This window comes from Pinus tabuliformis, chromosome 8 (genome assembly GCF_031772625.1).
Source record: "Pinus tabuliformis cultivar Carrire ecotype Pingquan chromosome 8, CPIR1, whole genome shotgun sequence".
NCBI lineage: Eukaryota > Viridiplantae > Streptophyta > Pinopsida > Pinales > Pinaceae > Pinus > Pinus tabuliformis.
This window is the reverse complement of record NC_142294.1, coordinates 402,394,896-402,404,612: the sequence shown is the minus strand read 5'-3', so window position 1 is coordinate 402,404,612 and position 9,717 is coordinate 402,394,896. Positions and strand designations below refer to the sequence as shown.

At 38.4% G+C, this 9,717-nt stretch overlaps 1 long non-coding RNA gene across 1 annotated transcript; it reads right to left on the bottom strand.

Moving 5' to 3' along the window:
* Positions 1-6,999: 6,999 nt before the first annotated feature.
* Positions 7,000-8,350, bottom strand: LOC149235772 (uncharacterized). The gene is made up of 2 exons (XR_016268331.1): positions 8,229-8,350; positions 7,000-8,016 (listed from the first exon to the last, which is right to left on the bottom strand). It is a non-coding gene; the product is annotated as an uncharacterized LOC149235772 (long non-coding RNA).
* Between the last annotated feature and the right edge of the window lie 1,367 nt (positions 8,351-9,717).

The window sequence follows — 9,717 nt, the reverse complement described above, 5'->3', positions numbered from 1 at the left end:
CTTTTTGTCTTGCTACTTCTATCGACGTAATATCATGAAGCTCAAGTTCTACTTGTAGATAGGTTTTAAGTCTAGAGATGTACGATCGGATTAGGCGAGATTCTGATAACCCCAGTACTCGTGTTGCTAAGGTCTCCCATTCTCGAGTGTATTCATCCACATCTCCTTTTTGTCGCAATTTGATGAGTGTTGAAAAGAACTCTTCTTTCTTGACACCTTGGAACCTTTTAAAGAACACATCTTTAAGTTTTCTCCAACTGATAGCGAGTGTCGTCTTCTTCCACCACATATACCAATTATATGCTTCGCCTTCCATTTTCATGGAAGTGTGCCTAATATTTTCGTCAACATTGTCAATATCATAAATCTCAAAATATTCTCTTGCTTTATTGAGCCACACAATGCTGCATTTTTCGTTACCATCGAACTTGGGTAGCTTGATTTTTGCTCTTCGTTGATACATTGCTAACAGTGGAATGAAAAGAGGGTATTGATTGGTAAATGAATTCCAGAGCTGCTTATTTTGAAAATTCACGTTACTATTTTCTTGATGGTGCGTGGATGATTTTTTTGGACACTTAGTTTTTTCATGAGAATTTGCTGAATGTGATGAATTGTGCTGTTGATTACCTTCAACATCTTGGAATATTTGTTCAGGTGTAATCTTCGTCCTGTCATAAATAGCGGTTAGTATTGTCATTGTCTGATTATGATTTATTTTGGATTCGGTATGGTTCTGTCTGAGCTATTTTTCAATATGATTTGTAGTATCTTGAAGCTTCTTGATATTGTCGGAATGTTTGGTAACCTTACTCTTGAGATTGATAAATTTTTGGTTAAAATGATCAAAATGGCTAGTAATCGTATTCTCAAGATCAATCAATTTTTCGCTGAAATCGGTCATTGTCATTGACGACATCGAACGGGTTTGTGGGGGTGTATATTTGTCCGCTAGTTTAAGCTTTCTTCCTTAAGTTTTTTTTTTTAATAATAATATATTTTTTAAAATATTAATAAATTATATAGTTTTTAATGTAAAAAGAGTATCATACACTGAGGCCGAAGCCTGTACTTATCTATGCCAGAGAAAAGGCATCAACCAGCAAAAAATTTAGAATTGAACTGCCCAGAAGGGAAACTAGTTCGTTACCAAAGTGTTTCAAAAAAATAGCTTGCTGCCCACGCAGGGGAAACCAACAAATTATCCAGTTTTGTATCATTGTATCTGAGGAGACTAAAAAAAGTAAACCCAACTGAAGAGCCTAAAATTTTAAGTTTTTCCCCAAAAACCCATTGAAAACAGAAAACTAAAAAACAGAGTCCCAATGAACTTGAGACACGTGGCATGCTGAGTGGCAGTCTACGAGGCAGGCGCGTGGCACGTTGAGTGGCAACAAGGTGGCAGACCAGGCGGCTAACACACGGCATCGAGGTGGCGGGCTAGGGACGTGGCGGCGACGGAGGGTGCTCCTCCACGATGAAGCATCTGTACTCGTCCATGTCGCCACTTGCCAACGGCGAAGTCTCCGTGTCGCCAGCCTGCAACTCCGGTTGTTCTTCCTCGATGAGGCAACAATATTCGTCTATTACCCAGTTCATTTGCGGAGCCTCGTTCACTTCCTTCCCTGCGCGTCTGGTCTGCTGCTCTTGGCTCCGCTCCTCTGCACCCTGAAGACTCGTCTGAGCCAGTTCCGGTTTGGCTGCTCCCTGCTGTGGTGCGCCCGCCACCAGCAATGTTTGAGAGCCCCATTGCTTTGGTTCGACCACCTCCCATTGTTCCTTGCTCCTCAGCTGCCATGATTCGTCCTCCAACCTCGGAGTCTTGTGCCTCAGAGCTTTGCTTTTCCTCTTGAAAGCTAATGGTTATGGTGGCCATGATGAGGGGCTTGTTCAGGGCGGAGCGGAAGGTGAATTGGGCATTCTGGGAATGCAGTTGAGGAGTGGCGGAGTGCTTCGGGGAGATGGGCCAGAAGTGGAGGGGAAGTTGCTGGGAGGCGTTGCAGAGGCCACTGAGTGGAAGCGACCTCTGCCACTGTTCGTATTTGGGTAGCGACCAGTGTTCTGCTCAACCAGAGAGTAAGTGGTCTTCGAAGCAGAAGAGGGCTTCGCATCCTGTGTCGCACCATGCTATCTGCAATTCGAGGCGAGTTTCGTTCAGAATTGGGCACAATGGGAGGCAACGTCACAGTGGAGCTAGCAGGCAATTCAACAGAGGGATGAGCAACCAGGGCCGAAGGGATGATAAATTGATAATTCAGGCTATGGGTGAAGTGAATGCCTGAGCCAAAATCTATACAACAATAAATATTACAGCGTCTCCCAAGGGTTGTGCGGGAGTTGGGTGCTATCACTGCATGAGGGCAGAGGCATTGCAGGGGCCGAGGTTGCAGGGGAGGATTGGCAGGAGCAGAGGTGGTATTTTCCCGAGAGTTCATGTTTTCCGTGAGCCGAGGTTGATGGCGGTTAACTGAATGGTGGCAATGCTCACTTGAGGTGCATTTATGGCGATGGTTAATGCCATTTTCGGACCATTGTGCCGCCCTGCGGGAGGCCTCTCGCCACACGCCAACCCAGTTGGCAGCCACCTCACCGTCCTCCATTGTCACCCGCATCTGGGATAATAAATTATATAGTTATAAACTATATAATAATTAATTAAAGTTAATTTATGTATAGTCACAAACTATATATTAATCAATTAAAATTTAATTAATTGAACTATAGATATAAACTATATATTTCGTACGGACATTAAGTGGAGAGGGACAGGGTTCTGGGCGGAAGGAAGTCGAAGAAACCTGGAAGGCTTGACAACGGAGGAAAAAAACGGGGAGGTAAAAACAACGAACAAGTATGTGAATGGGTTGGAAAATCAGAGGGGTCAACGGGGTCACAGTAGCACAACAACGAAGAATGTAGGAACAATGAACAACGATCAACGTGAAGGGGATGCTGTCAACGAAGCAGGTATGAATGCAGTTGAGTGGAGAAATAGCAAGCAGAGGTGTTTGTGAAAGCTAAAGAATCTATGACTGCACAACAATGAGCCGAGGAGCTACTTGCTCTGATACCAGATGGTGTAGACATACTAGATGGTGTAGACAAACCAATGCAATTGACATAAAAATATGTATTTATTAATAATGAATATAAATTGACCATTTACGTTTACAGGGTGAGAGGCCCGCGCGTGATCTTTGATCATGCTGTGTGACCTAATTAGCTAAATCGTTTACAAAATACTAAATTTTTATATAACATAGCTTCAACTCAACATGGCATTCAAACAAGACTATTTGTAGTTAAGTGGTGAATGCTCTAGTGGCCAGTAATTACCAATATATAGATTTTGCTATGATGAGTATTTCATATTATATTTATGTTACTTTTATTTGATGAGATCATGTGTTTTAATTTTAATTTTTAAAATTTATCCACACATGTTGAGGATTAGCATGTCAATTGTGCTTAGCATGAGTGGTTAAAAGAAATATTGTTATCCTCTCCACTTGAGTTCAATTCCTATATGAGACAAGTTGAGCTCATAATGAATATTACTTGTATTTCTCATATATATTTCTCATGGAATATATATATATATATATATTGGGTGGTTGGAAGGAACAATTGTTATCTTCCCCATATAGGTTTTATTTCCACAAGTGACATGTTGAACCCATGTCTTTGAAACTTGTTGTACATTCACGAACCCTATGAAATATCCTACCCTTGCTTATCAGCTGGAGGGTGAGGTGTTTTGTTACATGGAAAAAAATGTTAAGGAATAGTATACTATAGTTATGTGTGATCACATAAAAATTGCTTTGTAATGTTTTCAGCTCTGGAAATTCGGGGAAACCTTATACAACACAAAGGCCTAGTAGCAAAGAAAATAAAATCCTAAGCTCGTAAAAAGAACCTACTTATTAAAAAAAACAAGCCAAATACATCACAAAACATATATTGAAGCTTGGTGTCTTAATCATGTTAGAAACTTATCATATCTACTAATAATTGGCCTACAACCAAGAACAATAGATAGCACGAATTCTTGATGCCCATGCTCTATTAGATCTTGATTAGAAAATGACATATGAATTAGCATTTTATCAAAGTTATTTTGTAATTTTTGAAGTACTTGTGAACAATCTTGTTATAAAGCAATCTTGTGAAAGCCTTTTTCTTCACATTATATCCTCAGAAGATGTGTTATGTTGATACATCTTGATTTCCAATGCAAATAATGTGAAATATTGTGCAGTTCACTAAAAGCATCCTTAACTTATTTTCCATTTACTGTGATAAAAAGCAATTTAATGTCACATCCATCCAAAATTAATGGTTATTGGCTGCCATTGTTTCCAGGATGGTCAATTATTCTTGGCAGTCTGCAGTTCACTAAACACATCCTTAACTTCGCTTCCAGGATGATCAATTATTCATGGTAGTGTGCAGTTCACTAAAAACATCCTTAACTTATTTTCCATTTACTGATAGAAGCAATTTAATGTCACATCCATTCAAAACTAAAGGTTATTATTGGCTGTCATTGCTTCCAGGATGATCAATTATTCTTGGCAGTAAGAAAGTTTTCTGATCATGGCCCACAGAAATTTCAGATCTATTTTATCAAGGAGAAAAATCAGGTTTTAGGTAGAATATAAGACCTCCAGGTGGGGTTCCATGTCTACTTCCTCCACTTGAGTTGAGGAACATTGGGTTGCAATTGTATTGGCCACCTTCCCAAGACAGAAAAAGTATTTAAAAAGTGCAAAATGACATTCCTCTACAACAGTTCCTTGGGGCTAACTACGGTTTCCATTTGTATAAGTACCTTGGATAAGGCAAAGAAGCACCAGAGCATATAATAGCCCCTTAGATAGCCGCAAAGTTTAGCTCCATCAACGCAACCATCCACCCAATGCATGTTGCAGATGGAAAGGCCATTAGTCACATAGTCAAATCCAATAAAGTCCCTCACAATACCACCTGTTATTGCAGCTAGCAGTTCGGTCGACCTCCATCCAGATATCTTCGAGGACACCTTATAATAGTAGACATGTGATCACTAAAGCATGCGCAGTACATGAGGCCATTTTTCAGCAAGTGAGCATTTTTCAGATAGTGTATATATAAAATTGTTTAGCCATGTAAATTTTCAAAACATTTTCCATTTAAAGAGCTAAGCTTTTTGAACAAGAATGATCTTGTACCAGAGACTTCCTCCCATTGTATTATCCTTGCCTCGTGAATATAAATCATCGTCATTCTGTTGGATTGTCTTCAGGTTGTAAGCAATCTGTAACTGTACAGTATGGAACTCTCCATAGCCAAAGCTACAATAACTTACAATATCACTCTTGGAAGCAAAGATATCTTGTGGGCCTCAGTCATTAATTTCGAAAGCCATGATAGAAACCACAATCTTCTGTCACATAAGCTACCTTATCTACATTAGACTCACATAGTGAATCATGAATATGGGAATTAACATCGACATTCTAACAGTAATACTCTCCTCTATAGAAACCTTGAGCTCCAAAAACCACCTTCTTTGATCTTCTTAATATAGCTGAACAAATTCTAAAATGCTTATATTTCAAAAGATTATTTATTATAAGATTCCAATAAGCTTGCGCATTAATCAATGAGGGCTAACAGAGGCTCCACCGCTCCTTTGTAACTTTTCTGCATCTACAGAAGTCTGTCATGCCTGTCATCACTGGTGTTCCTCCCACGAGACCAAGAAAGTGGATTTGATACCACTGTCATGAGTCCAAATCGTCATAGATGGTAAGACTATAGGAGCAACTGATAAATAGCACTACAACAGAAGGCGTAGTTAGGCCAAGTTTAACAGTGATATACAAACAGCAGTAGATTAGACTGTGATGAAAGTAGATTCCACAACAACAGTAACTTCATTGATTACAACAGTAAATTAAACAAACAGATTAGAGAATACTTATCAGCAATTAGTTCAGCACCCAAAACAACTAAATGCTAGTTATTCCGCATAGAGAACCTCCAAAATTGAACACGTATAGAAGAACATACATAAATATTGGCCAAAAAACAGTTTGTAGTCTGATATCATATAAAAGACTTCCCAAAGAAGGCATAATGGCAACAGACACCCATAATATCCAAGGGCAGCTTAGACGTGCAGTCAACCACAGTTTAGTCTTCCACCAGCTACCTCCAATAACCAAAATCCCCGCATAACTCCTATAAAACAAGAGGTCCTATTTAGAACTCATTGACTCCTTATGGATTCATCTCTTGCATGTGAAATAAATGGTTTCCAGATTAAATTCACCTAGTGGCCTTATTTATAACCTTAAGATTTATGTTTAACCCATTGCTTCCTCCAGATGGGATATATATTATAACGGGGATTTTGGTTATTGGAGGTCCTATTTAGAACTCATTGATTCCTTATGAATTCATCTCTTGCATGTGAAATAAATGGTTTCCAGATTAAATTCACCTAGTCGCCTTATTTATAACCTTAAGATTTATGTTTAACCCATTGCTTCCACCAAATGGATATATATTATAACTTATTCTATAACTGTGGTTTAATATCCTTAGAGATATTCTACTCTAAGGCTACCGTATAGCCCATTCAACACAAAATTGGGCCGTCATAATTTATTTTATTTATCACAACGCACGGGCATTTGCATTTTATTTCGACTAGAAAACATTACATGGTCTTTTGGTATCATAAGAGATTAGATATTGTTGAAGATGCAAGTTACTTCGTTTTACTACTTATTGAGCATTCCTAATTACCAAAAACAAAACACAAAAGATTTCTTAAACAATTACATTTTACTAAACGCAAAAACATGAGACCTCCCATGGTGTTTCTGCGTCCAAAATAGACTAAACTAAAAGGAGGGAGTTGTTCAACAATCAAACATACCTTGTGATAAAAAGAAACAGTATTCTTAATTGGTAGGCACAGTTTTATAATTCATGGTGGTTGTCATATGTAGGTTAAGGTCAAACGCTGGCAGGTGTATCATACATTGAACTTAAAAGTAATGCATGATAAATCATACACCTCTTTATCAGCTAGTACAGGTCTGTAGTCTAAAATATCACCCTTGACCTCAAGTCAGAAAAAGTGCTGACAATAAGGTCGTTGCATTATTATTTACTACATTTTCGTAACTCTTATAATAAAAATGATAGTGCTACATCCTTCTCCAGAAAAGCCTGTTGCTGTGAAATTTTTGGAATAAGACAGAAATTATGTTAACCTCCACTAGAGAGAACCCAAGAGTATGTCAAGTATTCATAGTATTCCAGCAGAAATGGGAATTACGAAAATTTTGCATACCTTCAAATTTGACCCTAACATACACAGATTTGATAAACAACATGAAGAGAAGAGTTTCATTTTTTAAGGTGCCGTGGCTTCAATTTTCAGTGGGATTTTGACCTTCCAAAAAATAACTGCTTTCCTGGAAATAATTTTTTTTCCTAGTTACATTTATCCTATTCACAGAAGTGGTCACAATGGATGATGCTCTAACTCAAGTTATCCTACATGATCATGCTGATGCCAAATGCACAATTTCCTGGCAATATAGGCATTCTCCACAAATTATAAGCCCTTCAGTCAGACAGCCAATGTGAAACCTATGGATGCATGGAAGGCATATAATTTGTTCCCCAGGCAAAAGCTGTTCCAAACAAACAGTGCAACCCTCCAGATCTGATTCTACATTTTCATTTCCAGAATCTTTGACTTTGGTTGACCTTGGAATAAAAGCTTCTCTCTGCAAGCTGCAAATGGCCATCTTTGTAAGCGCTGGTGGCTCTGAGCCACTCCGCAATGAAAAGTCCTATTCCATGAATTCCTCAGACGCACTAATCCTGGAAGCCAGCAAGTTTCTTACATCAGCTGGCCGGCTTTCTGCATCAGTAAAATAGATCTGTTCATCGATTGCAGCATAGTTATCAACTCTTGTTTCAGCTGAGGGAATGCCTCATCCTGCTGACCTGCATAGTCATTATTTCCCATGTTAATAAAAAATTGTTACATTGATGAAATAGGCACTGCGCTGTATTGCCAGCACAAACAAGATAACTACATTCTATCAAACGGTTTAGCTGAACTGTTGCTCAAAAGTGATGATACTCTAAATTTCAAATTAAGACGATCTCTGGCATGCATAATCTCTCCTGGTAAAATTTTGTATTTGATTGCTTACTCCGAAAATGTACTCAGAAGTCTGTGTGAGACACCATTTTTATGACTGGAAGCTTCTATGCTGGACTCATTATAAATCCTAGATTTGCTTGACCGTCCCTCACAAAGTGGCACTTAATGATCCTGCATATGAATTCAATTTAAATTCGAATCATCTATAAAAAATGGTCATGGTGAATGTCATGTTCAATTCTATTAGTTACGAATAGAATCATCAAGCTCCTCTGCTTGTTCATCAATTAAGAGATGGTTAAGTAAACAGGAACACTGTAATCATAAACACAAACATAGCATGTCATTAAACAGTACTGGATGGCTGTCTGCAGAAACATCATGGCAGGTGGAATTTGTGCTATGAATTAGCTGGATCACTTCTTTATTTGTTGGCAATAGAAAGCATCATAACAATTCAAGTTATATTTTTGTGTGCTTTTTCTTTACTTTTGAGGTACACTCACTGAATGCAGTTAGCTTACATATTGAGTTTTGGCCACTCTCTGAGGAGCAGGGAAAAATATAGCCAGGATGTAGTCACAAATTTTTAAGAATTTTGCAGTAAAGCAAACTCAATCACGCATTTCAAACCATTAAGTATATACCATAATAACCATCTTCGCAAAGATAGAAAAATGATAGAACCAAAACAAGGTAACAAACCAACAGATAGAAATCTGGCCCAAGGGCTATGGCTGATAATCATTAAGAAAGAAGAAAAAAATGCCAAGGCACCAAATATCAACATCATAATGCTAAACGAAATGTAAATCGGTAATCCACTGAGCTAACTTGAAAAAGGAGAAACTGCGAGTCGACTAATTGAAGTCTGAAAGAGCCATCTCATTGCTACAGTTCTGCTGACTACGGCCAAAAAAATTGTTCAAACGGCATTTTCTGGGCCAGTTACTCTCGTTGGCTACCATAATATATATGTTGTACCTTGCATCTGTTTATGACTCCATTGGAGGTACATTTTTAAATCCATCTTTGCAAAAGGATGCTATTCAATATCTGGATGTTGCACGTAAATGGAATCAAAATGGTATGAGCGAACCAAATCTCTACATATTGTCATGGATTGCATTAATCTCAATGAGCATCTTCCCTCATCTATGTATGTATGTAGAACATAAATTTTGAAATACCCTTTCTTCTTGTGCTCAGAATAGACTACATATTTATAACCTGGAAGCATGGGGAGGCACCTAGCTTCCAATTAGTGACCAGGGTATAATTCAATCCATCCCATCCCCACCTGCATATTCCTAGACATCTCATCAGATTCCACTAATTTTAATGAGCATCTTCTCTTAACTTTCATCTTGTGCTCAGAAAAGAGTACGTATCTAGAACCTGGAAGCATGCAGAAAACCTACCTTCGACTTAGTGACCAGATTGTAATTCAATCCTTCCCATTCTCGCCTGCATATTCCTATAAGTCTCATCTGGTTCCACTAATTTTAGAGACCATCTTCCCTTAAATTTCATGTTGT